Below are 23,908 nucleotides of genomic sequence, written 5' to 3' on the forward strand. Positions count from 1 at the left end.
GGAGACAGGGTGAGAGGTGAGGAGAGACAGGGTGAGAGGTGAGGAGAGACGGGGAGAGGTGAGGAGAGACAGGGTGAGAGGTGAGGAGAGACGGGGAGAGGTGAGGAGAGACGGGGAGAGAGGTGAGGAGAGACGGGGAGAGAGGTGAGGAGAGACGGGGAGAGAGGTGAGGATAGACGGGGTGAGAGGTGAGGAGAGACGGGGAGAGAGGTGAGGAGACAGGGTGAGAGGTGAGGAGAGAAGGGGAGAGATGTGAGGAGAGATGGAGAGTGGTGAGGAGAGACGGGGATAGAGGTGAGGAGAGACGGGGTGAGAGGTGAGGAGAGACGGGGTGAGAGGTGAGGAGACGGGGTGAGAGGTGAGGAGAGACGGGGTGAGAGGTGAGGAGAGACGGGGTGAGAGGAGATGGGGAGAGAGGTGAGGAGACGGGGTGAGAGGTGAGGAGACGGGGTGAGAGGTGAGGAGAGACGGGGTGAGAGGTGAGGAGACAGGGTGAGAGGTGAGGAGAGACAGGGTGAGAGGTGAGGAGAGACGGGGAGAGGTGAGGAGAGACGGGGAGAGAGGTGAGGAGACAGGGTGAGAGGTGAGGAGAGACGGGGAGAGAGGTGAGGAGACAGGGATAGAGGTGAGGAGAGACGGAAAGAGAGGTGAGGAGAGACGGGGAGAGAGGTGAGGAGACAGGGTGAGAGGTGAGGAGAGACGGGGTGAGAGGCGAGAGACATGGGGAGAGGTGAGGAGAGACGGGGTGAGAGGTGAGGAGAGACGGGGAGAGAGGTGAGGGGACGGGGAGAGAGGTGAGGAGAGACGGGGTGAGAGGTGAGGAGAGACGGGGAGAGAGGTGAGGGGACGGGGAGAGAGGTGAGGAGAGACGGGGTGAGAGGTGAGGAGACGGGGTGAGAAGTGAGGAGACAGGGTGAGGGGTGAGGAGAGACAGGGTGAGAGGTGAGGAGAGACGGGGTGAGAGGCGAGAGACGGGGAGAGAGGTGAGGAGACGGGGTGAGAGGTGAGGAGACAGGGATAGAGGTGAGGAGAGACGGAAAGAGAGGTGAAGAGAGACGGGGAGAGAGGTGAGGAGACAGTGTGAGAGGTGAGGTGGGACGGGGAGAGAGGTGAGAGACGGGGTGAGAGGTGAGGAGAGACGGGGTGAGAGGCGAGAGACGGGGAGAGAGGTGAGGAGACGGGGTGAGAGGTGAGGAGACAGGGATAGAGGTGAGGAGAGACGGAAAGAGAGGTGAGGAGAGACGGGGTGAGAGATGAGGAGAGACGGGGTGAGAGGTGAAGAGAGAAGGGGGGAGAGGTGAGGAGACGGGGTGAGAGGTGTGGAGACAGGGATAGAGGTGAGGAGAGACGGAAAGAGAGGTGAGGAGAGACGGGGAGAGAGGTGAGGAGAGACGGGGTGAGAGGTGAGGAGACGGGGTGAGAGGTGAGGAGACAGGGATAGAGGTGAGGAGAGACGGAAAGAGAGGTGAGGAGAGACAGGGAGAGAGGTGAGGAGAGACGGGGTGAGAGGTGAGGAGAGACGGGGAGAGAGGTGAGGAGACAGGGTGAGAGGTGAGGAGAGACGGGGTGAGAGGTGAGGAGACGGGGTGAGAGGTGAGGAGACGGGGTGAGAGGTGAGGAGAGACGGGGTGATAGTTGAGGAGAGACGGGGAGAGAGGTGAGGAGACGGGGTGAGAGGTGAGGAGATAGGGTGAGAGGTGAGGAGAGACGGGGTGAGAGGTGAGGAGAGACGGGGAGAGAGGTGAGGAGACAGGGTGAGAGGTGAGGAGAGACGGGGAGAGAGGTGAGGAGACAGGGTGAGAGGTGAGGAGAGACGGGGTGAGAGGCGAGAGACATGGGGAGAGGTGAGGAGAGACGGGGTGAGAGGTGAGGAGAGACGGGGAGAGAGGTGAGGGGACGGGGAGAGAGGTGAGGAGAGACGGGGTGAGAGGTGAGGAGAGACGGGGAGAGAGGTGAGGGGACGGGGAGAGAGGTGAGGAGAGACGGGGTGAGAGGTGAGGAGACGGGGTGAGAAGTGAGGAGACAGGGTGAGAGGTGAGGAGAGACAGGGTGAGAGGTGAGGAGAGACGGGGTGAGAGGCGAGAGACGGGGAGAGAGGTGAGGAGACGGGGTGAGAGGTGAGGAGACAGGGATAGAGGTGAGGAGAGACGGAAAGAGAGGTGAAGAGAGACGGGGAGAGAGGTGAGGAGACAGTGTGAGAGGTGAGGTGGGACGGGGAGAGAGGTGAGAGACGGGGTGAGAGGTGAGGAGAGACGGGGTGAGAGGCGAGTGACAGGGAGAGAGGTGAGGAGACGGGGTGAGAGGTGAGGAGACAGGGATAGAGGTGAGGAGAGACGGAAAGAGAGGTGAGGAGAGACGGGGTGAGAGATGAGGAGAGACGGGGTGAGAGGTGAAGAGAGAAGGGGGGAGAGGTGAGGAGACGGGGTGAGAGGTGTGGAGACAGGGATAGAGGTGAGGAGAGACGGAAAGAGAGGTGAGGAGAGACGGGGAGAGAGGTGAGGAGAGACGGGGTGAGAGGTGAGGAGACGGGGTGAGAGGTGAGGAGACAGGGATAGAGGTGAGGAGAGACGGAAAGAGAGGTGAGGAGAGACAGGGAGAGAGGTGAAGAGAGACGGGGTGAGAGGTGAGGAGAGACGGGGAGAGAGGTGAGGAGACAGGGTGAGAGGTGAGGAGAGACGGGGTGAGAGGTGAGGAGACGGGGTGAGAGGTGAGGAGACGGGGTGAGAGGTGAGGAGAGACGGGGTGATAGTTGAGGAGAGACGGGGAGAGAGGTGAGGAGACGGGGTGAGAGGTGAGGAGACAGGGTGAGAGGTGAGGAGAGACGGGGTGAGAGGTGAGGAGAGACGGGGAGAGAGGTGAGGAGACAGGGTGAGAGGTGAGGAGAGACGGGGAGAGAGGTGAGGAGAGACGGGGTGAGAGGTGAGGAGAGATGGAGAGTGGTGAGGAGAGACGGGGATAGAGGTGAGGAGAGACGGGGTGAGAGGTGAGGAGACTGGGTGAGAGGTGAGGAGAGACGGGGAGAGAGGTGAGGAGACGGGGTGAGAGGTGGGGAGAGACGGGGAGAGAGGTGAGGAGACAGGGTGAGAGGTGAGGAGAGACGGGGTGAGAGGTGAGGAGAGACGAGGTGAGAGGTGAGGAGAGACGGGGAGAGAGGTGAGGAGACAGGGTGAGAGGTGAGGAGAGACGGGGTGAGAGGTGAGGAGACAGGGAGATAGGTGAGGAGAGACGGGGTGAGAGGTGAGGAGACAGGGTGAGGAGAGATGAAGAGTGTTGAGGAGAGGTCAGAGAGGGAGGTAGAGAGAGACAGGGAATGGGTAAGGAGAGCAGAGCGAGTAATATTTTGTTAAATATTTCATTTATAAGGGGGGGTTTACATAAAGCAAAGCATTGCAAAAACCGAAATTATGAACGTAGCGAGTTGCCGACTACACCGAGCATCTTCTTGTTTCCCCTGATCGTGAAAAAAAAAAGACGAGAAGGGGGGAGAGAGGTTGCACGTGACGATGCTGAAACGCCGGTGCGTTTCGTAAGTTTTTCGCGACTTAAACACTTCGGACCCATCCGGTAGCTCCTCGGCGTGAATGCCACTGCAGTGTAGACACCGACACTGACGCGGCTGCGCCCGCCGCGAATCAGCGCATTCTGCAAAGCGAGGAACTGATTAATTCCGTCGAATCAGCTCGCGCCACGCCCCCAGCCGCCGGGCGTGACGTCGGCAGAGGCCGGCCCTGGCGGCCCCGCCCCCGCCCCCGCCCCCGCCCCCGCGGCGACGTCACAACGGAGGGGCGGGGTCAGCACCCACGTGCTGGACACGTCACGCGGGAGGCCCGCGGCGGGGCTCCACGTGCTGCTCGAGGGCAGCGGAGACGCGGGCGCCACCTGGGTCCTGCTGGGAGAGGGGTAATGGCCGCCACGCGCACCACTACACCCCGCGGCAGCTTTGTCCGAGCGCCAGCAAAATGTAACTGTTAGTGAAACCAGGGGCGGAGCCGGGGGGAGGCGGGGGTGGTGGTGGTGACATTCTGCGTGTAAGCGTACGACACTCGGGTCTGGCGGAATCGGTGCGACTGCATTTGTCAGAGCGCGCGTGCCCGCCAACCAGTGACGTCTGGGTCGACAGCCCGACCTCTCTGAATCATTCTTTGAAATTAACAATTTGTTGAATTCATGATAAAGGGTTTTTTTTTTTTTCGGGGTTAGATCGCGTTTATTTATGAACGTGTCGTAACCCTCCACCACCCGACACACGGCCAATCAGCAAAAAAAAAAGTGTCACGTTGACAAAAGACAAAATTAGTTCGCTACTTTTAGCCCCACATCGGTGTGTTGAAGAGTGAATCCACAACATTTACAGTTTGAGTTGTACCGTGACGTTTTCGCTGGTAATTACATCCAGCATCATCGGGCAATTCGACAGAATGGTAAAGCCCTCGCTTGCTCCCGCTTTTATATAGAGCAGCAGGGTGACGTCATCATGTAACTCATATCAGGTGCAGTGATTAGAGGCGTGGGGTGGGGTGGGGGGCATTGTAATTATATAATCGATTAGTAATCAGTCAATGGTTATGATCAAGTAATGAGTTGTTGAATGTCATCTGGCTCCGCCCCCCTGAATAAAACTAAAAACTTTTTATTTTTTTAAAAATATTTTTAACTTTTCACCAACCTTGATTTGAAGCCCTCCTCGCCGCAGGAATCCCTGCTCGTCGGTCATTTCGGCGAAGCGACGTTAGGTGGGAAAGTAACAACGGATCGCGACGCAAGCAAATCGTCATCGGGTGGACCGGCCGCAGCAAGACGAGACATTGGTGAAGTAGGCGCGAGGTCTGCCGCGGGGACGAGGTTTTATAGTGGGCGGTCCCTCGGCGGCAGGGGGAGAGGGAAGGAGGGGGAGGAGGCAGAAAGTGGACCCCGCATTGCAGCACCTGGGTCACTGCAGTAAAGTGGACCACCGTGGCGGTGCTGGAGAGATCGGCTGTGCATGTGGGGGAGAGAGAAGTGGCGTGGTGGTGGTGGGTGGGGAGCGGTGGATAAGGTTCCACTGAGATATGCAGCTGTTCTTTTCAGAAGTGGCTCGGCAGCATCATCGTCACGTGGGAAATGCACGGCGGCGACATTTATCGAAACGCTTGATGTCGTTTCTCAACGTGGAGGAGGGGGGGGGAAATCCGGAGGGTCCCGGAGACAAATCCACACGGTGGACACGCAAACTCCAAATATACAGCAGCGGCGGCGGCAGGCGGCAGGCAGCAGGCATCAGGGTCGGGGTCGGGATCGAACCCCACGACCTCCTGTATACCAGGCGAGGGAGATAACATCTCCGCCACCACGGCACCCCACTACACTCCACCGTCACCGCATTGAAGTTGCACCAACTCATCTGTATGCGCTTGCACAACAACAACAACAACTAACAGCCACAACTTGCCTTTACAGTTATTTTGTTAAACGGTCTGCAATTTTCCATTAGTTTGTGGGTGAAATGATGTGATAATAGGGGGTTCCCTCCCCCCCACCCCCCCCCCCGTTTTTCTGGCAACAAAACAGGTGTTAAGATTTTGATTTAAAGCTTTCGTGACTGCAGTGATTCGTATTCGTGGTTCTTTCGGTAAAGTCACCACGTTGAAGGGAAAGAAGTTTCTTGCCGTTGGTTTTCACACCTGATGATGACTGTTTGTGTTACGTTCAAAACGTCGTGAGAATTTTATTGTCTTATATATATTTTATTATGTTATTGTTTCCCTTCAACGTGACTTTACCGAAAGAACCAAGAATAGGTGTTAAGATGTTAAAACACCAAACTGAAACCTTTTTACAAGGAATCATGCTACTGCAATAACCACAGTGCTCGTGGTCAGAATGCAAATTAAAAAAAAAATTTGCCTGTTGGCGTCCTCTGGTCGAACACCGTTTTGAGACGAGGCTCAAAAGAAAGCCGTCTCTGGTGTGGACCAATCAGTTTCACGGACAATGCATCGTCACTTTATCGGAGTGCGTCTCTTGTCTTCATTCCGACCGCAAGTATTGCGGTGAACGCAGACGCGGCTCCTTACGAGAGGTTTTCAGTCCGGTGTGTTAACATCTCAACGCCCGTTTTGTTGCCGGGTAAAAAAGGGGAAAAACCCTATTATAGTATTTCGGTACTAGCAAAGGGGAGGTCCCATGAAGCGATGATGATGGGGGGGGCGGGGGGGGGCTTAAGGTGGCAGATTTATGCCAGACAGGCACCGCACGTGTTCACCAAAAAATAATAACATTTCAAGCTGATTTAAAGCTTTCGTGACTGCAAGGATTCATCTTCTTTGGTTCTTTCGGTAAAGTCACCGCCACGTTGAATGGGAAATAAAATAATAAAATATAACACCTGTCGGACGACAGGTCTGTACCTTTCACCTGAAGACGGCCGCTTGCGTTGTGGCCGAAACGTCGTGAGAATTTAATCGTGCTATTTTATTATTTTATTCTCACTCTACGTGACCTTACCGAAAGAACCAAAGGAGATTTCGAGCTGACTTTGACGCAGGTCGTCTGCCGCTGCGAGACTGCGGCTGTTCGGTCGGTAAACATTTGGGCCACGATGCCGTCGTGAGGGTCTTATTCTTCCTCTTCTGAGTGATGGCGCAGAGGCGGTGGCTGTTTTCGATGTCGATCTTCGGGCTTGGCCCCTGACCCCCAACCTTCCTCAGAGTGACCAATGAGGATGGCCGCTGCACGGCTCTCCTCGAGGGGGCGGAGCCGAGGGCGGGGCTCCACCGTCTGCGCTTCGACACCGCCCCCTACTGGGAGACGTGCGGCATGCAAAGCTTTTACCCATACGTGGAGGTGAGCCACGGCAGGTGATGAACACGCTCGTGCGTTGAGCTTCCATTGCGGCGTACGTAGCCGGCCGTGCGAATCGGAGGTGCCGGGGGAAGGACGACAAACTATGGGTCTCTGTGTGAGTCTACGGGTCTATGCGTGAGTCTATGGGACTCTGTGTGAGTCTATGGGTCTATGCGTGAGTCTATGGGACTCTGTGTGAGTCTATGGGTCTATGTGTGAGTCTATGGGTCTCTGCGCGAGTCTATGGGTCTATGTGTGAGTCTATGGGTCTCTGCGTGAGTCTATGGGTCTCTGTGTGAGTCTATAGGTCTATGTGTGGGTCTATAGGTCTCTGCGTGAGTCTATGGTTCTCTGTGTGAGTCTGTGGGTCTCTGTGTGAGTCTGTGGGTCTCTGCGTGAGTCTATGGGTCTATGTGTGAGTCTATGGGTCTCTGCGTGAGTCTATGGGTCTCTGTGTGAGTCTATAGGTCTATGTGTGGGTCTATAGGTCTCTGCGTGAGTCTATGGGTCTCTGTGTGAGTCTATGGGTCTCTGCGTGAGTCTATTGGTCTATGTGTGGGTCTATGGGTCTCTGCGTGAGTCTATGGGTCTCTGTGTGAGTCTATGGGTCTCTGCGTGAGTCTATTGGTCTCTGTGTGAGTCTATGGGTCTCTGTGTGAGTCTATGGGTCTCTGTGTGAGTCTATGGGTCTCTGTGTGAGTCTATTGGTCTATGTGTGGGTCTATGGGTCTCTGCTTGAGTCTATGGTCTCTGTGTGAGTCTATGGGTCTCTGCGTGAGTCTATTCGTCTCTGTGTGAGTCTATGGGTCTCTGTGTGAGTCTATGGGTCTCTGTGTGAGTCTATGGGTCTCTGTGTGAGTCTATGGGTCTCTGTGTAAGTCTACGGGTCTCTGTGTGGGTCTATAGGTCTCTGCGTGAGTCTATGGGTCTCTGTGTGAGTATGGATCTCTGTGTGATTGTGTACATACATGCGTTTTCAACTTCTTTCACAACGTACGTAGCCAACCGTGGGACGACAATGTAAACGCAAAGAGCAGCTCAAAAAGAAATGCGTTTTGAATCCAAGCGATCGCGAAAGTGCATCATGAGCTCCCAGCGGCTTGCGAACATCGGAAGCGGGGGAAGAGCGTTCCAGACGGCCGCAGAAGCGCGTCTGAAACCGCCGCGCGACGATGCGGCCATTGCCCAGAAAGCCGCCACCGTCTAAGTAGCGTGAACCATCACGTGTCATGATGGTGCATGCCCTTCAGACGGTACCAGCGAAGGGCATTGTGGTATTGTGCAGATGGCGATAGCTGAGGCGGTCCACCCTCACGGTGTCTCGAGCGGCTGGGAAAGAAGGTGGCCTTAAACCGCTCAGGCGAGGCTTAAACTGTCGAGTTAATTTTTGATTCATTCATACGACCCTGTGCAGCCAGGGCGTCACTGAGCTACTACGTCGCTGTTTTCGAGAAGCGATGTGTCTGTGTCTGTGTCTAGGTGGTGTTCACGGTGTCTCTGTGTGTGTCTAGGTGTTCACGGTGTCTCTGTGTGTGTCTGTGTCTATGTGGTGTTCACGGTGTCTCTCTGTGTCTGTGTCTAGGTGGTGTTCACGGTGTCTCTGTGTGTGTCTGTGTCTATGTGGTGTTCACGGTGTCTGTGTGTGTGTCTGTGTCTAGGTGGTGTTCACGGTGTCTGTGTGTGTCTGTGTCTAGGTGGTGTTCACGGTGTGTCTGTGTGTGTCTGTGTCTATGTGGTGTTCACGATGTCTCTGTCTGTGTCTGTGTCTATGTGGTGTTCACGGTGTCTGTGTCTGTGTCTAGGTGGTGTTCACGGTGTCTGTGTCTGTGTCTGTGTCTAGGTGGTGTTCACGGTGTCTCTGTGTGTGTCTATGTCTAGGTGGTGTTCACGGTGTCTCTGTGTCTCTCTGTCTAGGTGGTGTTTACGGTGTCTGGCCCGGGTCTCCACATCCACGTGCCGCTGCTGCTGTGCCCCTACTCCTACTGTACCTACCTGGGCACCTGACCTCAGCCTCACCTCACCTTCGCCTCACCTGACCTTATCCTGACGTCACCCTGACCTCACCTGACCTTGCCCTGACCTTTCCTGATCTCACCATGGCCTCACCTGACCTTGTCCTGACCTCACCCTGGCCTCACCTGACCTTGTCCTGATCTCACCCTGGCCTCACCTGACCTCAGCCTCACCTCACCATAATCTCACCTGACCTTTCCTGATCTCACCCTGGCCTCACCTGACCTTGTCCTGATCTCACCCTGGCCTCACCTGACCTCACCCTGACCTCACCGTGATCTCACCTGTCCTCACCTAACCTTGCCCTGTCCTCACGTGACCTTGTCTTGACCTCAGCCTGGCCTACACTGGCCTCGCCTATCATCTGACCTCATTTTGACCTCACTCTGGCCTCACCTAACCTCACCCTGACCTTACCTTGCCTCATCTGACCTTTTCCCGGCCTCGTCTGTCCTCACCTCACCTTGCTCTGACCTCACCTGACCTTGTCCTGGCCTCACCTCACGTGACATTCACCTGACCCACACCGCTGTAACGTCACACACACACACACGTCTGCTTCACGGCTGATTTGCCTCAAGTCCTGCCATCACAATTGACCCGAACTGCCCCGTGTGTAACATGACACATATAGATATAATTTTACCTGCATTCAACGAGACTTTGGGTATTTTTTGGGGCCTCATCTGACGAAGTATCATATCAGACCATTTCCCACCCAACCCTGAGAACCGTTTTTTTTTTATTTTGTGATTAGCGTGTGGCCATTGCACCTCTGATTAGCACGGTTGGCCATGTACGGTGTGAAAGAAGTTCAACACACGTACATACTCACACACAGACCCATAGACTCCTCAAACAGAGACCCATAGACTCACAAAGAGACGCATAGACTCACACAGAGACCCGTAGACTCACACAGAGACCCATAGACTCACACTGAGACCCACAGACTCATCACATAGAGACCCACAGACTCACCACACAGAGACCCATAGACTCATTACACAGAGACCCATAGACTCATTACACAGAGACCCATAGACTCACCACACAGAGACCCACAGACTCACCACAGAGAGACCCATAGACTCACCACACAGAGACCCATAGACTCATTACACAGAGACCCATAGACTCACCACACAGAGACCCATAGACTCACACAGATACCCATAGACTCACCACACAAAGACCCATAGACTCACAGAGAGACCCATAGACTCACCACACAGAGACCCATAGACTCACCACACAGAGACCCATAGACTCACCACACAGAGACCCACAGACTCATCACACAGAGACCGACAGACTCACCACACAGAGACCCGTAGACTAACTACACAGAGACCCATAGACTCACCACCCAGAGACCCACAGACTCACACAAAGACCCATAGACTCACCACACAGAGACCCATAGACTCACCACACAGAGACCCATAGACTCACCACACAGAGACCCACAGACTCACCACACAGAGACCCACAGACTCACACAAAGACCCATAGACTCACCACACAGAGACCCATAGATTCACCACACAGAGACTCATAGACTCACCACACAGAGACCCACAGACTCATCACACAGAGACCCATAGACTCACCACACAGAGACCCATAGACTCACCACACAGAGACCCACAGACTCACCACACAGAGACCCACAGACTCACCACACAGAGACCCACAGACTCACACAAAGACCCATAGACTCACCACACAGAGACCCATAGACTCACCACACAGAGACCCATAGACTCACCACACAGAGACCCACAGACTCACCACACAGAGACCCATAGACTCACCACACAGAGACCCACAGACTCACCACACAGAAACCCACAGACTCACCACACAGAGACCCACAGACTCACCACACAGAGACCCACAGACTCACCACACAGAGACCCACAGACTCACCACACAGAGACCCATAGACTCACCACACAGAGACCCACAGACTCACCACACAGAGACCCATAGACTCACCACACAGAGACCCATAGACTCATTACACAGAGACCCATAGACTCACCACACAGAGACCCATAGACTCACACAGATACCCATAGACTCACCACACAAAGACCCATAGACTCACAGAGAGACCCATAGACTCACCACACAGAGACCCATAGACTCACCACACAGAGACCCATAGACTCACCACACAGAGACCCACAGACTCATCACACAGAGACCGACAGACTCACCACACAGAGACCCGTAGACTAACTACACAGAGACCCATAGACTCACCACCCAGAGACCCACAGACTCACACAAAGACCCATAGACTCACCACACAGAGACCCATAGACTCACCACACAGAGACCCATAGACTCACCACACAGAGACCCACAGACTCACCACACAGAGACCCACAGACTCACCACACAGAGACCCACAGACTCACACAAAGACCCATAGACTCACCACACAGAGACCCATAGATTCACCACACAGAGACTCATAGACTCACCACACAGAGACCCACAGACTCATCACACAGAGACCCATAGACTCACCACACAGAGACCCATAGACTCACCACACAGAGACCCACAGACTCACCACACAGAGACCCACAGACTCACCACACAGAGACCCACAGACTCACACAAAGACCCATAGACTCACCACACAGAGACCCATAGACTCACCACACAGAGACCCATAGACTCACCACACAGAGACCCACAGACTCACCACACAGAGACCCATAGACTCACCACACAGAGACCCACAGACTCACCACACAGAAACCCACAGACTCACCACACAGAGACCCACAGACTCACCACACAGAGACCCACAGACTCACCACACAGAGACCCACAGACTCACCACACAGAGACCCATAGACTCACCACACAGAGACCCACAGACTCACCACACGGAGGCCCATAGACTCACCACACAGAGACCCATAGACTCACCACACAGAGACCCATAGACTCACCACACAGATACCCGTAGACTCACACAGAGACCCATAGACTCACCACACAGAGACCCACAAACTCACACATAGACCCACAGACTCACCACACAGAGCCCCGCAGACTCACCACACAGAGACCCACAGACTCACCACACAGAGACCCACCGACTCACCACACAGAGACCCACAGACTCACCACACAGAGCCCCGCAGACTCACCACACAGAGACCCATAGACTCACCACACAGAGATCCATAGACTCACCACACAGAGACCCATAGACTCACCACACAGAGACCCACAGACTCACCACACAGAGAACCGCAGACTCATCACACAGAGACCCACAGACTCACCACACAGAGACCCATAGACTCACCACACAGAGACCCACAGACTCACCACACAAAGACCCATAGACTCATCACACAGAGACCCACAGACTCACCACACAGAGACCCATAGTCGCATTACACAGAGACCCATAGACTCACCACACAGAGACCCATAGACTCACCACACAGAAACCCATAGACTCACACAGAGACCCATAGACTCACCACACAGAGACCCACAGACTCACCACACGGAGGCCCATAGACTCACCACACAGAGACCCATAGACTCATCACACAGAGACTCATAGACTCACCACACAGATACCCGTAGACTCACACAGAGACCCACAGACTCACCACACAGAGACCCATAGACTCACCACACAGAGACCCACAGACTCACCACACGGAGGCCCATAGACTCACCACACAGAGACCCATAGACTCATCACACAGAGACTCATAGACTCACCACACAGATACCCGTAGACTCACACAGAGACCCACAGACTCACCACACAGAGCCCCACAGACTCACCACACGGAGGCCCATAGACTCACCACACAGAGACCCATAGACTCATCACACAGAGACTCATAGACTCACCACACAGATACCCGTAGACTCACACAGAGACCCATAGACTCACCACACAGAGACCCATAGACTCACCACACAGAGACCCGCAGACTCACCACACAGAGACCCATAGACTCACCACACAGAGACCCATAGACTCACCACACAGAGACCCATAGACTCACCACACAGAGACCCACAGACTCACCACACGGAGGCCCATAGACTCACCACACAGAGACCCATAGACTCATCACACAGAGACTCATAGACTCACCACACATATACCCGTAGACTCACGCAGAGACCCACAGACTCACCACACAGAGACCCACAGACTCACCACACAGAGACCCATAGACTCACCACACAGAGACCCACAAACTCACACATAGACCCACAGACTCACCACACAGAGACCCACAGACTCACCACACAGAGAGACCCACAGACTCACCACACAGAGACCCACAGACTCACTACACAGATACCCACAGACTCACCACACAGAGACCCGCAGACTCACCACACAGAGACCCATAGTTTGTTGATCTGACTCGACCAGGACAGAGCTGGCAACCTTCGTCAGCTGACCCCGACGCCGACCTCCTGGCCGAGGTTGCACAAAACTCTGCGACGGTGACCGACAGCGTGCCAATGCACCGGCTGAGTTCGATTCCCGGGCCATGGGAAACCTCGTGACCTCTGAACCCTGTCCTGGGTGCACCTCCTGCACCCCTACCCCCCGTCACCACCCAACCCTCATTGACCTGCGTGGTGAAGTATGGATACCCGAAGCTCACTTGGCGCCCGCAGGCCATAGTCCAGCTGTAGACGTAGAGTGACATTGGCACCGACGATTACACAATGGCATGAATCATTAAAAACTTCACCTGCAAGTGAGTGAATAGCTAGGTTTATCCGTGTGTGTGAGTGTGTGAGTGTGTGTGGTTGTGTGGTTGTGTGTGTGAGTGTGTGTGGTTGTGTGAGTGTGTGGTTGTGAGTGTGTGTGGTTGTGTGGTTGTGTGAGTGTGTGTGGTTGTGTGTGAGTGTGTGTGTGTGATTGTGGTTGTGTGTGTGAGGTCGACTCAGCCTCAAATGAGTACCTGGTGCGGTGGATAAAAAACATTGCCACTGGGGAGACTAAGGCGGTCGAGCGTGGTGCTGGCCACCCACCCCCTCGTGTACCGTTCCGGCCTTTATAGGTGCTCGCTAACAGCACTTGCCCCTACAGTCTGTTAAGGCTATACGGGGGATCTTTGTCTTTGTGGTTGTGTGTGTGAGTGTGTGTGAGTGTGTGTAGTTGTGTGAGTGAATGTGAGTGTGTATGGTTGTGTGAGTGTGAGCGAGTGTGCGTGAGTGTGCGTGTGTGTAGTTGTGTGTGGGATTGTGTGTGGTTGTGTGTGTGTGAGTGTGTGTGTGAGTGTGTGTGGTTGTGTGTGTGTGATTGTGGTTGTGTGTGTGAGTGTGTGTGGTTGTGTGTGTGAGTGTGTGTGGTTGTGTGAGTGTGTGGTTGTGTGTGTGTGGTTGTGTGTGTGAGTGTGTGTGGTTGTGTGTGTGTGTGGTTGTGTGAGTGTGTGTGGTTGTGTGTGAGTGTGTGTGTGAGTGTGTGTGGTTGTGTGAGTGTGTGTGGTTGTGTGTGAGTGTGTGTGGTTGTGTGTGTGAGTGTGTGTGGGAGTGTGTGTGGTTGTGTGAGTGTGTGTGTGAGTGTGGTTGTGTATGTGAATGTGTGTGGTTGTGTGAGTGTGTTAGTTGTGTGAGTGTGTGTGGCTGTGTGTGTGAGTGAGTGTGTGTGGTTGTGTAAGTGTGTGTGGTTGTGTGAGTGTGAGTATGCGTGGTTGTGTGTGGTTGTGTGACTGTGTGCGTGTGTGTGAATGTGCGTGGTTGTGTGACTGTGTGTGCGTGTGTGGGAATGTGCGTGAGTGTGTGTGCGTGTGTGTGTGTGAATGTGTACCTCGTGTGGTGTCTTAACAACCTCGCCACTAGCGACACAAAGCCGGCCGGGCGCGAATGTTTTCCACTCACACCGTCCCGTGCCGTGCCGGGAGCCTTCACAGCTGCTGCTGCTGCTGCTACTCGCTAACAGCACTTGCCGCAACAGTCTGTCAAGGCTACACGGGGGACCTTTGTCATTTTGTTTTCGCTCGGCAGTGGATCTGAGCCATTCCCCGTTCGCCTTGTTGGGTGCGTCACGGACGTCCGCCTGACCGAGGCGCCTACGCCTAGGTCGACTCGCCTAAAGGGGTACCCCGCTGCGCTAAAACGTCGCCGCTGGGGAGACGAAGGCGGCCGGGCGGGCGTGGTGTCGGCCACACCCGAGGCCAACGCCCTCCGTGTGCGCCACAGCGCCGGGGGCCTTCATAGGCGCTGCTGCAACCTCTCAAGGTCACCGGGGGGCCCCTCGCAAGGTCACCGAGGGGGGAGGGGCACCTCGCAAGGTCACCGGGGGGGGGGGGGGGGCAGGGGACTTTAGTCATTGACCGAACATCGCCATCACGAATGTCTCGCGAGCTGAATGACTGAACTATTGAATGATTGGATGGATGATTGGATGGCTGAATAACTCACTGGATGAATGACTGAACTATTGAATGATTGGATGGCTGAAAAACTCACTGGATGAATGACTGAACTATTGAATGATTGGATGGCTGAATAACTCACTGGATGAATGACTGAACTATTGAATGAGTGGATGAATGATTGGATGGCTCAATAACTCAATGGATGAATGACTGACCTATTGTATGATTGGATGAATGATTGGATGGCTGAATAACTCACTGGATGAATGACTGAACTATTGAATGAGTGGATGAATGATTGGATGGCTGAATAACTCACTGGATGAATGACTGACTTATTGAATGATTGGATGAATGATTGGATGACTGAATAACTCACTGGATGAATGACTGAAGTATTGAATGATTGGATGGCTGAAAAACTCACTGGATGAATGACTGAACTATTGAATGATTGGATGGCTGAATAACTCACTGGATGAATGACTGAACTATTGAATGAGTGGATGAATCATTGGATGGCTGAATAACTCACTGGATGAATGACTGAACTATTGAATGATTGGATGAATTATTGGATTGCTGAATAACTCATTGGATTAATGACTGAACTATTGAATGATTGGATGAATGATTGGATGGCTGAATAAGTCACTGGATGAATGACTGACCTATTGAATGATTGGTTGAATGATTGGATGGCTGAATAACTCACTGGATGAATGACTGACCTATTGTATGATTGGATGAATGATTGGATGGCTGAATAACTCACTGGATGAATGACTGACCTATTGAATGATTGTATGAATGATTGGATGGCTGAATAACTCACTGCATGAATGACTGACCTATTGAATGATTGTATGAATGATTGGATGGCTGAATAACTCACTGCATGAATGACTGACCTATTGAATGATTGTATGAATGATTGGATGGCTGAATAACTCACTGCATGAATGACTGACCGAATGGGATACCCGAATTGCCACGATCGCAGGCGCCAGGTCCCCGTGGGGACCCAGAGACGCGACCCGTGACCGGTGCAGATGCGAGTCAGCCCCTGAAGTGATTCCACCTCCACCCACCCACCAACACCAGCCCACACACACCAACACCAGCTCCCACCCACCCACACCAGCCCCCACACACACTAGCACCCACCCACCAACACCCACCCACACTAGCACCCACCCACACTAGCACCCACCCACACTAGCACCCACCCACACTAGCACCCACCAACACCCACCCACACTAGCACCCACCCACACTAGCACCCACCCACACTAGCACCCACCCACCCACACCAGCCCCCAGCCACCAACCCCCACCCACCCACACTAGCACCCACCCACCCACACTAGCACCCACCCACCCACCCTAGCCCCCACCCACCCACACTAGCCCCCACCCACCCACACTAGCCCCCACCCACACTAGCACCCACCCACCCACACTAGCCCCCACCGACCCACACTAGCACCCACCCACCAACACCAGCCCCTACCCACCCACTCTAGCACCCACCCACCCACACTAGCACCCACCCACCCACACTAGCCCCCACCCACCAACACCAGCCCCCAGCCACCCACACCAGCCCCCACCCACCCACACCAGCCCCCACCCACCCACATCAGCCCCCACCCACCCACACTAGCACCCACCCACCCACACCAGCCCCCACCCACACTAGCCCCCAGCCACCAACACCAACCCCCACCCACCCACACTAGCACCCACCCACACTAGCACCCACCCACCCACACTAGCCCCCACCCACCAACACCAGCCCCCACCCACCCACACTAGCACCCACCCACCCACACTAGCCCCCACCCACCAACACCAGCCCCCACCCACCCACACTAGCACCCACCCACCCACACTAGCCCCCACCCACCCACACTAGCCTCCACCCACCCACACTAGCCCCCACCCACCCACACTAGCCCCCACCCACCAACACTAGCACCCACCCACACCAGCCCCCACCCACCCACACTAGCCCCCACCCACCCACACCAGCCCCCACCCACCCACACCAGCCCCCAGCCACCCACACCAACCCCCACCCACCCACACCAGCCCCCACCCACACTAGCCCCCACCCACCCACACCAGCCCCCACCCACCCACACCAGCCCCCAGCCACCCACACCAACCCCCACCCACCCACACTAGCACCCACCCACCCACACTAGCACCCACCCACCCACCAACACTAGCCCCCACCCACCAACACTAGCACCCACCCACCAACACTAGCCCCCACCCACCAACACCAGCCCCCACCCACCAACACCAACCCCCAACCACCCACACCAGCCCCCAGTCACCCACACCCCCACCACTACACGTGTCACTAAACACATGCACGGCAGATGTTAGATAGACGTCCGTGTATAAGGCACGGAAACAAACACACACACACCCACACCACACACACACAGTCACACACAGACTACTACACACACACCACTACACACACACACTACTACTACACACACACACTACTACACACACACACCACACACTACTACACACACACTACTACACACACCACACACACAACAACAACAACAACAACCGCCATTCGCCACTAAGTGGCGGTGACGTCACCACGACGCTTGTGCCAGGCTATGTGCACCCTGAGGCCACGTGAAGTGTCGAACGCCCGCTGGCAGGAGGTCACGGGGCAGACCCAGGTGCCACGGGTCGACTGACTGAGATGACTGGCTGATGCACCACCTGTGCCCCCTACTGTGCCAACCTGCTGTGCTTTAGCCACCCGGCGCTCCGCTCGCTGTTGTGAGCGTCGCTCCTCCGCCCTCCGTTGTTGTTGGAGGGCGACTGCCTCCAACTGCCCAGTAGCATCCTTCACGAGCCTCCTCCACAGAGGCCGATCTTGACACCGCTGGTACCAGTCATCGGCAAGTCCACTCAGCTCCACGTCCTCCTGTACCACATCACTCCATCTCTTCTCTAGCCCGTGCCGCGCCCGCTTAGCCCCCTCAATCCGGCCAAACAAAAGCTGTTTCGGCATGCGGTGGCTGGGCATGCGGGCTACATGACCCAGCCATCGCAGCCTTGCCTGCCGGAGGAGCTCACCGATGGGACCCTGCCCAGATCTTTCAAGGATTTGTGAGCTCCTCACACAATCCAGTCTGGTTAAACCCAGGATGGATCGTAGGCAGGTCAGCCTAAATGTTTCTAACCGGCGAAGATGTTCCATTAGGGGGGTCCACGTTTCGCAAGCGTAGAGAAGGGAGGGAATGACCGTGGCCGAGAAGACCTGAAGCTTAGTGCGGAGCGACAGACCAGGTAGCTTCCACACAGCGTTACGCAACCGATGAAAAGATATTGCCGCTCGACTGATTCGGAGTGAGACCTCTGCTGTTAAACTGGAGCCAGTCATAAGCACACTGCCCAGGTATGGGAAACTCTCCACTCTCTCCACAACTGCCCCATCACCGATTGGGAGTTGTGGGGGTGGAGTGTCCGATGGTACAAAATACCCAGGCAGGTGCTTAGTTTTGGTGGGGCTGATGGTAAGGCCCCACCTCTTAGTGGCACGCTCCAGTCTCAGCAGCAGCGTCTCCAACTCCTCCTCTGACTGAGCAGCTATTACCAAGTCATCAGCATACATAACGTGGTTGAGCAATAGGGAGCCATCCCTTGACCGCACCCGGGCATCGATTAGCCTCCCATTATATCTGTACCATATGGAGATTCCCCCGGTACAGCTATTGAAGGCTTCACGAACTATGTGGTCAAAATAGATGTTAAATAATGTGGGAGCCAGAGGACATCCCTGTCGCACCCCAAGGTGTACAGGGAATGGCTCTGACTCCCGGCCACGTAGTTTTACCCGGGCCCGCTCACCATCATGAAGGTCCTTAATGATCGTGAGCAGAGGGTCAGGTACTCCAAAAGCACGAAGAACGACCCAGAGCCCAGGCCTACTGATGGTATCATAGGCCTTGACCAGGTCAATAAAGCAGAGATGTAGGTCTTGTTGGAATTCCCTACACCTCTGCTGTAGCAGACGGACAGAAAATATGGCATCTGTGCAGGACCGCCCTTTCCTGAAACCGCATTGGGGCTCCGCAAGCCTCTCCTCAGCGTGCCTGGCAAGGCGATGCTGAATAATCCTTGCCAGGACCTTTCCCGGCACACTGAGGAGTGAGATGCCCCTGTAGTTGTTACAGTCTGTGCGGTCCCCCTTCTTAAAAAGGGGGACCACCAGGGCATCCTTCCAATCCTGCGGAACCCGTCCAGTGGTCCAGACTGTTGTTATGATGTCATATAGGGCAGTCTGTGCACAAACGCCACCCTCCCTCAGCATTTCGCTTGGGAGATCATCTCTGCCCGCTGCCTTTCCTGGTCTCAGACTCCGGATCGCCTTCAATACTTCCTCAGCAGATGGCACCTCAGCCAGCCACTCACAGGGGGTGACTTCATCCAATATTTGAGGCACCGCAGCCTCAGCAGGGTCATCCTCACTTTGTGCCACGATGTTTTCCTGGCTGAGGGATTTTCCCTCCCCCAGGACCTCACAGAAATGCTCAGCAAATCTGCGAACCTGTTCCTGGGGGTCGGAAATTGGATCACCGTTTTTTCCCCTAATGATGGTAATAGGTGTGGCGCTGCAGGTTACTTTTTTGATGGAGTTAAATAGCGATTTGTGATCACGGGCCACTGAGGCAGACTCCATCTCCTCAGCAACCCGCGACCACCACCCATCCTTGCAGCGCCTCACGGCTCTCCGAACCTCCGAGCGAAGGCTGCGGTAAGCCTCCTCATTCTCTGACGTGGGATTCTGTAGCCGATGACAGTGGGCCTGTCGCTTTTTCTCAACCATCCTGAACAACTCCTCTGTCATCCAGGGTGTCTGGGGAGGTCTGGACCGCGTACCCAAAGCAGCCATTGCAGCTGCATGAGTCACAGTCCTAAACCTCGCCCATTTACCCTCGACATCAGGAGGAGTCGGGGACGATGCCAATCCCAGCCGCAAGCGATGATGAAATTCTCGCTTGCAACTTTCATCAGATAACTGAGACCAGGCCACTTTAGGTTGGAATGGGGTCCTGGGTGTACACCCACCACCGGAGTGGAAGAATTGCAGGCGCATCTTACAGATGACTAGTCGATGGTCAGAGGGCAGATCAGCTCCACGGTAGGTCCTGGTGTCAAGGACATGGGCTCGCATTCGCTGGTCCGTCACTATGTAGTCCAGCAGATGTTCTTGCTTGGACCCAGCATGCATCCATGATGTTGTGTGGATGCGCCGATGCCGGAACAGCGTGTTGGTAATTACAAGCCCATGGGCTGCACAAAAATCTAGCAGCCTCCTACCGTTGTTATTGAGCTGATCTGGCCCATGCCCTCCAATCACTCCAGACCAGGTGCCAGTATCATGACCAACTCGGGCATTGAAGTCACCCAACATGATGACTCTATCCCGAGGGGCCACTTTAGCCAGCACCTGTGACAGGAGGTCATAGAAGGCATCTGACTCATCGGCTTTGCCTGCATCCCTCCACGGATGTTCATCTTCGGTGGGGGCATAAGTAACCACGACCACCATTCCTCGCCTCCGGTTGATGGGAAGGCGAGCCCAAAGTAGCCTGGGGCTTACAGCTTCCCACACCTCACCGCCACGCTCCCACGCCCCCTTCATTCTTTTGTTCAAAAGAAGACCCACACCCTGTTGTTTGGCAGTCTGCTGCCCCGAGTAGAGGACTGTCCACCCCTCATGGTGGCAGGAGCCAGAGCCGGTCCACCGGACCTCCTGAATGCCGCATAGATCCAGGCGGTACCGGTCCAGCTCCCGACAGAGGAGTGGCAGCCTCTCCTCTGCAGTGAGCGTTCGAACATTCCACGTGGCCACCCGTAGTGGCTTTTCGTTGTTTCTGGAGTAGCCCCGAGGGTAGGTATTCAATCTCCTGGCTCCGCCAATTGGGGTTTGGCCAGGAGACGTCATAGACGCCTGGCCCCCCGGGGCCTCCGGCACAAGCTTAGTTGTTACATATTTCAGTTTAATTCGTGGTTTTGTGGTAATTAATTGAAGGTGGAGGGGTTACCAGCCCCTCGCACCCGTCCAGAGCCCCCGTTTAGCCCCTGTGGTGGACACATATGCCATGAGGGGAGGAGCCAATCAAAATTGGAACTCCCCCCACAGCACTGTCCACGACAGAGTTGCCCGTCCGGCACACACACACTACTACACACACACACACCACACACACACAGACTACGACACACACACACTACTACACACACACACCACACACACACAGACTACTACACACACACCACACACACACAGACTACTACACACACACAGACTACTACACACACTACTACACACACACTACACACACACACTACTACACACACACTACTAATACTACACACACACTACTACACACACACTACTACACACACACACACTACACACACACTACTAATACTACACACACACTACTACACAACAACAACAACAACCGCCATTCGCCACTAAGTGGCGGTGACGTCACCACGACGCTTGTGCCAGGCTATGTGCACCCTGAGGCCACGTGAAGTGTCGAACGCCCGCTGGCAGGAGGTCACGGGGCAGACCCAGGTGCCACGGGTCGACTGACTGAGATGACTGGCTGATGCACCACCTGTGCCCCCTACTGTGCCAACCTGCTGTGCTTTAGCCACCCGGCGCTCCGCTCGCTGTTGTGAGCGTCGCTCCTCCGCCCTCCTTTGTTGTTGGAGGGCGACTGCCTCCAACTGCCCAGTAGCATCCTTCACGAGCCTCCTCCACAGAGGCCGATCTTGACACCGCTGGTACCAGTCATCGGCAAGTCCACTCAGCTCCACGTCCTCCTGTACCACATCACTCCATCTCTTCTCTAGCCCGTGCCGCGCCCGCTTAGCCCCCTCAATCCGGCCAAACAAAAGCTGTTTCGGCATGCGGTGGCTGGGCATGCGGGCAACATGACCCAGCCATCGCAGCCTTGCCTGCCGGAGGAGCTCACCGATGGGACCCTGCCCAGATCTTTCAAGGATTTGTGAGCTCCTCACACAATCCAGTCTGGTTAAACCCCGGATGGATCGTAGGCAGGCCAGCCTAAATGTTTCTAACCGGCGATGATGTTCCATTAGGGGGGTCCACGTTTCGCAAGCGTAGAGAAGGGAGGGAATGACCGTGGCCGAGAAGACCTGAAGCTTAGTGCGGAGCGACAGACCAGGTAGCTTCCACACAGCGTTACGCAACCGATGAAAAGATATTGCCGCTCGACTGATTCGGAGTGAGACCTCTGCTGTTAAACACTACTACACACACACTACTACACACACACACTACTACACACACTACTACTACTACACACTACTACAAAGACAAAGATCCCCCGTGTAGCCTGTAACAGACTGTAGGGGCAAGTGCTGTTAGCGAGCAGCACCGATGAAGGCCGGTAACGGCACACGAGGGGGTGGGTGGCCAGCACCACGCCCGGCCGCCTTTGTCTCCCCAGTGGCAATGATTAAACACCGCACCAGGTACTCATTTGAGGCTGAGTCGCCCTAGGGGAGGCCTAGTACCCGTCACCTAGACGCGTGAGTCTCTCTCTACACGCGTGAGTCCCATCACAAAGTCCCATCACACAAAGTCCCATCACACAAAGTCCCATCACAAAATCCCATCACACAAAGTCCCATCACAAAGTCCCATCACACAAAGTCCCATCACAAAGTCCCATCAAACAAAGTCCCATCACACAAAGTCCCATCACAAAGTCCCATCACACAAAGTCCCCTCACACAAAGTCCCATCACACAACGTGCCATCACACAAAGTCCAATCACACAAAGTCCCATCACAAAGTCCCATCAGACAAAGTCCCATCACAAAGTCCCATCACAAAGTCCCATCACACAAAGCCCCATCACACAAAGTCCCATCACAAAGTCCCATCACACAAAGTCCCATCACACAAAGTCCCATCACACAAAGTCCCATCACAAAATCCCATCACAAAGCCTCATCACAAAGTCCCATCACACAACGTCCCATCACACAAAGCCCCATCACACAAAGCCCCATCACACTAACTCCCATCACAAAGTCCCATCACACAAACTCCCGTCACAAAGTCCCATCACACAAAGTCCCAACACACAAACTCCCATCACACAAAGTCCCATCACACAAAGTCCCATCACACAAATTCCGATCACAAAGTCCCATCACAAAGTCCCAACACACAAACTTCCATCACACAAAGTCCCATCACACAAAGCCCCATCACACAAACTCTCATCACACAAAGCCCCATCACACAAAGTCCCAATACAAAGTCCCATCACAAAGTCCCATCACACAAAGTCCCATCACACAAAGCCCAATCACACAAAGTCCAATCAGACAAACTCCCATCACAAAGTCCCATAACAAAGCCCCATCAGACAAAGTCCCATTACACAAAGTCCCATCACAAAGTCTCATCACAAAGCCTCATCACACAAAGTCCCATCACACAAAGTCCCATCACACAAAGTCCCATCACACAAAGTCCCATTACACAAAGGCCCATCACAAAGTCCCATCACACAAAGTCCCATCACACAAAATCCCATTACAAAGTCCCATCACAAAGTCCCATCACAAAGTA

General features: G+C 54.7%; 1 long non-coding RNA gene across 1 annotated transcript; it reads left to right on the top strand.

Annotated features, from left to right (window-relative positions):
* The first annotated feature begins 3,084 nt into the window (after positions 1-3,084).
* On the top strand, positions 3,085-13,610 carry LOC142906681 (uncharacterized). Its single transcript, XR_012930446.1, has 3 exons — positions 3,085-3,900; positions 6,687-6,822; positions 8,737-13,610. It is a non-coding gene; the product is annotated as an uncharacterized LOC142906681 (long non-coding RNA).
* Positions 13,611-23,908: the final 10,298 nt, after the last annotated feature.

The sequence above is a fragment of the Petromyzon marinus genome, chromosome 69 (genome assembly GCF_048934315.1).
Source record: "Petromyzon marinus isolate PM22_M1 ecotype Great Lakes invasive population chromosome 69, UKy_Petmar_22M1.pri1.0, whole genome shotgun sequence".
NCBI classification, from domain to species: Eukaryota; Metazoa; Chordata; class Hyperoartia; order Petromyzontiformes; family Petromyzontidae; genus Petromyzon; species Petromyzon marinus.